The sequence below is a fragment of the Lutjanus erythropterus genome, chromosome 18 (assembly GCF_056507025.1).
Source record: "Lutjanus erythropterus isolate fLutEry1 chromosome 18, fLutEry1.hap2, whole genome shotgun sequence".
In the NCBI taxonomy this organism is placed as follows: Eukaryota; Metazoa; Chordata; class Actinopteri; order Lutjaniformes; family Lutjanidae; genus Lutjanus; species Lutjanus erythropterus.
Window position 1 is genome coordinate 20,304,000 of NC_139334.1, and position 5,958 is coordinate 20,309,957.

General features: G+C 36.7%; 1 long non-coding RNA gene across 1 annotated transcript; it reads left to right on the top strand.

Annotated features, from left to right (window-relative positions):
• The first annotated feature begins 1,244 nt into the window (after nt 1-1,244).
• Nucleotides 1,245-3,116, top strand: LOC146310982 (uncharacterized). The gene is made up of 2 exons (XR_014772328.1): nt 1,245-1,616; nt 2,540-3,116. It is a non-coding gene; the product is annotated as an uncharacterized LOC146310982 (long non-coding RNA).
• The last annotated feature ends 2,842 nt before the right edge of the window (nt 3,117-5,958 follow it).

Consider the following 5,958-nt stretch of genomic DNA (forward strand, 5'->3'; position numbering starts at 1 on the left):
GCCAATAACTTCGTCAATTTTAAAGCTTTTTTATATTTGACTTTGATATATTTTTGAATAACTATGTTGGATACTATTAGGTAATAAAGGTAATAGCTTTTTCCTTGCAATCTTTTCTCATTAACTGTATACTGTATCAAAAAAGCCATAATTTTCAAACTCCTGGGACACTTGCAAATAGGATTTATAATGAATCAATGGGTTCAATCAGGTGTAGGGAACACAAAAAGTCACAGTTGTATGAAACTGTTGCAGGCGGAGGCATCAGAATCGATGCTTTAGCGTTGACTTCTACCCGTTTTCATTTGTTCTTGGTGAGGTTACTGTCAGCTCTGTGTTCAGTGGTCTGTGTCAGAGTCTCTTCCTCTTCAGCAGCTGCAGTCGGTTCCTGCTGTAACAGCTCAGTGTCTCTGCAGTCTGACTGAGGGAGGTTTTTGTACGACAACTAATCACTGTGTGAACGGAGTCTGACAGTAATAACCTGCTGCATCTTCAGCCTGAACTCCATTGATGGTCAAAGTGAAGTCAGACCTTCTTCCACTGCCACTAAACCGAGCTGGAGTTCCTGATTGACGTCTGTTCATATTATATATCAGGAGCTTTGGAGGCTGTCCAGATTTCTGTTGATACCAGTGCAGAACCTCACTTCGATCAGATGATGAGATAACATTAAAGTTTGTTTTACAGGAGATAGTGACAGTGGATCCTGGAGTAAATGTCACTACTGGAGGCTGAGTCATAGTCGCCTGACCGCTGCATCCTGCAGACAAAAACAAATCATTCATTTATCAGCACAAATCAATGAGAGAAAAGGCAGCACATCATGTTTGAAATGTTGCTGAGTGAATGAACCTGTAAAACAGCAGCAGGCCAGCGTCCAGATGAGGATGGTGATGAGAGTCATGGTGGTTGTGCTTTCTGCTGTGTTGACTGACAGATCTGAGTCCTGCAGTGTTGAACTCACAGGACTATAAACCTTCTGACTTCACTGGAGGATCAGCTGACCATGCAAAGCCTCCTCTCTATGGAAATCATTTCTCTGCTCTCAACACACTCAAGGCAACATGGGACACAAAATCAGGAGAAATACTCTTTGGATTTACACCATCTATCATCTTAATGGAACACAAGAAAATATTTTAGAAAAACAGCTGAGGACTAACAACATATGTTGTTGTGGGAGTGGTTGGTATTTCTTTTTTTCATGTCTTTTACATTGAGAGTTTTCTAAACAAAAAATAAAATCATCTTGTAATTTATGATGATTTAGAAAAGTTATCTTTTTGTAACAGTGTGTAAACTAATGTAAAACCATGTAAAATGCTGATTAAAATCAAAAATTGTGAAAAGAAAAATCTGATAGTTTTCCTGTCACTTGTAAACACTCACTTAAAAGTGATAAAATTACCAAGAATCAAGAAGAAATTTTAATTTCCATACAGTCAAACATTTTGTGCATTAAATAAAGTTGTGCCAAACCAGTTTTGAGGGGAAAATCAGTGAATTTTCAGTGTATAGATGTTTGTTCACAGTGCAGGAGGTTTTTGTACGGCCACTTATTGAGTTTGTATCACTGTGGTGGCTTTTTGGTGGAGGAACCAAACTCATAATTCACTGTAAGTACCAGAGATTTATCTTTTTTCTTCAACATGAAATATTCAACTACTTTTAGCAAAATAATGTGAAAAAACAAGAAACGATTCTGAAAAATTTACATGTTGTGGATATTTTTTATCAGTTAAGCTGGTCTGATACCTAATTTGGTAAAACTTTGTGCAGAGATTAATATTCTTTGATTATTTTGAATAATGTTATGATGAAAAATATGCTAAAAAGATACATTTTCTTTTTTGTTGTAATCAAATATTTGTTTCATAAACTTTGTTTCGAATTTTTTTCTGAGAAGCATTTTATGACTCAGAAAATCACTTGTCTTTTATTTTTAAATTCCTAAAATTCAACTATTGTTATGTATAAACTGTAATGTGGTTGTCATATAATATGTAAAAAATAAGTGAGTTTATATGTTTATCCAGTATCGCTGCAGTTTGTGTTCACAGTTCGTTAGTTTAAAGTGGTGAACAGGAAGTGAAACAGACAGATGACAAAGTCTTTAACTGTTTACAGACATGACATTTTTTAACAAGAAAATCATCACAGGGATGAATTATTTACTGTCACTCATTATAAATAAGATGATATATTAATACAATTTATCAAAGTATTTGAAAACATTTACAGCTCAGTCATGTTGCATATTATTGTGTAATTCTTAGTGATTTATGATGAGCGTCACAGAAGAAGATTCATGACTTTAAATGTCAAAATGACGTCAAGTTTGATCATTTAGTTTGATTTGTTAAACCTTCATTTCCTCCCATTTCTCTCCTCCTCTCCTCTGTCTGATCACAGTATCCTGCACACAGCTGATCCACAGTAGTGTTGACCTCTGTCATGTCTCATAAGTGTCTCATGTCCAGCTGTGTGTCCTACAGTGGAGGTTAATCTGCTCCTTGTGTGTCTCTGCTCTCCCCTCCAGCTGGCCCCACGGTCAGGCCCTCAGTCTCTCTGCTTCCCCCCTCCTCTGAGCAGCTCTCTGGGGGCTCGGCCACGCTGGCCTGCCTGCTGAGCGGCTACTCTCCTCAGGGAGCCGTGGTGAGCTGGGAGGTGGACGGTACAGAGGTGACAGAGGGGGTCCTGAGCAGCTCAGAGGAGGAGAAGAGCGGACGCTACAGCAGCAGCAGCACCCTGAGCCTGAGCCAGGAGCGCTGGATGAAAGGAGAGCTGTACTCCTGCAGGGTCCTCCATCATGACCGCAGTCTCATCCAGTCCTTCCACAGGAGCAAGTGTGAGGACTAGAGGGGCCGAGTGAAGCCCGGGACAGGAGCTGTGTGTGGGGGGAGCAGGAGGAACACACCTGCTGCTCTCATCAATATGAGTTTGAATGTTTGTAGAGGAAACTAAAGCTTTGTGTGACAGAGAACAACACTGCTGTAAAGTGTTGGACAACAACAACTTAGAGAGTCATGTGTGTAGCTCAGCAGCTAGATGTGAGTGTGCTTAATAACTGTCATGTTGATGATTCATGTTTCTGCTAATAAAGCTTCAAATGATCAGTAACTTTATCAGGTGTTTATTTGTTTATTTTAAGGATCCTGATCAGCTGATGGTAATCAGTTAGTCTTCCTGAGCTCCACACCTAACATACAAATACACACCACATTACATCATGAACATTAATGCTCTTAATTTACATAAAACTAGATCAATATATATGAATACATTAAAGACAGTCAACACTGTACATATATTTAAATAAAAGTATGACAAAGAATATACATGAAATGATTCAAATGATTAAAATTTTTGAACAAAATTATAATTTTTCAGTTCAAATGAAGCAAAGCAGAGTTATACCTCCTACTATTCATTTAGTCATCTGCATGACACTAAACACCTCTGCTTATTATTTTCAAATGTTTATTAGTTTTTTATTAGATTATTATTAAGGGGTAAAATATTCTGATTTAATATGGCTCTGTAAATAACAGTTTTTATCATCCAGTTGGTCCTTGTGCTCGATACCACAATGTAACTTTTACAAGTGTTTGGTCTCTAAAGCTTCAACTGATCAGTAAGTTTATGTTTTGTCTCATATCTTGTGAAGAGTAAAAATAAATTCAATAGTTTCATGATTTCAGCTGATGTTTGTCTCTGGTACATGCTCAGACTTTGACTTGAGCATGTAAATATTAATGTTTCTCCATTTTTAGTTGGTAATGAAAGTGAAATCACATGGTAGTAAAGAAAAGTAAAGAATACGTCCTTATCATAATGAAACATTTGGACAGTTATTTGAAATTTCCTCATGATGCAAAGTTTCCTCTCTATAGAAATGATGTCTCCATATAATTAAGTGTGTTTGTCAGTTTGTTGTCAGTTTTATTTAGATTCATTGTGTTTCTGCTTGATGACTCTTGTGTTGTGTTCACTGGACCAGTTCTCCTCATCACAGTCTCTTCATCAACCCTCTGCACCTGCAGCAGGCCGTTTTCACTTCAGTCAAACTGAAGGAGGTTTTTGTACGACTCTGAATCACTGTGTGAACGAGTCATCACTATGGACGCCCAGACAGTAATAATCTCCAAGATCTTCAGCCTGAACACCTCTGATGGTTAGAGTGTAGTCAGAACCAGATCTACTGCCACTGAATCGAGACGGAGTTCCTGAGTTTAGAGTTGATGCTCTGTATATAAGAAGTTTGGGAGTCTGTCCAGGTTTCTGAAGGTACCAACTGAGATCAGCACCAATATCTGAACTCCCTGTGGCGCTGATGGTCACAGTCCCTCCAAGACTGACAGACTTGAATTTGTCAATCTGGTTCAGAAAATTGTTGGCAGAAGACTCTGAAATGAGAAATTAAATATAAATCTTCACAATCATCAGTTCAGGTTATAATAAATTATTCATTAATTAAAGCCAGATTTGAATCAAAAGGCGAGTGATATTTCCACCAAATATTTGATAATGTTTGATAATTATTTAAAGAAAACTCCTCACCCTGACTCAGAAAACCCAACATGACAATCAGAGTTATTGGAAACTTCATCCTGATGCAGTTTTCAGTGTGAGTGCATGAAAACAGTTCAGACTCTCTGTGACAGAAGAACTTAAACTCTGAGGAGCAGTGATGCATTCAAATCATGCAAAACACATCTGGGCACACCTGTCTTTGTGAAACTGTAAAGAAGAGATGAGGAGGAGTAGGTACATGCAACATGTCCCTGTGGACTGTTAAGGCAAATGTAGTAACTTTCTGTTCCTCATCTCGCTGCTGTTTCTGTCTTTAGAAAGTTTCCCAGAAGCCTTTGTGCACACAAATAGATGCAGGCTGCCCTCTGCTGACAGTCCAGGTTTACTACAACTTCAGATTTATTTTGTATTCTTTCCTCAACTATTTTCATGATCATGTGTGTAAATTTGTCTCTGTACATCCTCATCTTTTTGTTATGAATCTCCCCTCCAGAGCCGGGGCTCTTATGTGTGTCCCCTTTCCACCTATCACAGCTCTTGCATGAGGTTCATTAGCTCCATCTTTGCCCTGCACTTGTTCGGATATGCACCTAACACAAGACAAAAAATAATGACAAAAAATCCAGATGAAACAGTCACAACAGTTATGTATATTTTGTAGCCATTTATTTATTTATCTATTTATTTATCGTACATATGATCATTTTTTAATAAAAGAATTTAACAATTTGACAGCCCTAATTCCAAAATTTATTTTTGTGTGGTAATTAATATCACGAACATTAAACATAATAAAACTACTCTCAATGATAACACAATCTTCTTCAGTGCCTTTGAAAAAAAAAATAAATAAATAAAAAAATATTTATATATATATATATATATATATATATATGTATATATATATATATATATATATATATATATATATATATATATATATATATATATATATATATATATATATATATATTAGATGAAGCTTTCATGCTCCTGGCAATGAGGTTAGTATAGGTAACTCTTATTTAGAAGGTGGCACAGTGGGAAAATATAATAGGCAGTGCAAATATTAAGGTTTACACTGGTATTGCAGCTAAAACAATAAACGAGAGATTGAAGTGAATTCTTGTTTTTGTTCCTGTCTGCAAAAAAAGAAAGACGAAAAAGAAAACAAATTGATTTCTTCCTTCTGCCACACTGTAAAATAATCATACAAGAATGTAGTGGAATCAAGTAATCCAACTTAAAAACCAAAACAAACACAAAATCTATGAAAAATATTCTTAACTATTAACATCCCCCATAATTCATATGTAAATTTACAGGACTAGAACAAGTTGTGTTCAAGGGTCTAAACAACGTAAAGTCCTGTAACTACACCTCACAGTCACGTGACGGTCCAGGGGGCGTGTCTCCGTGCAGGTC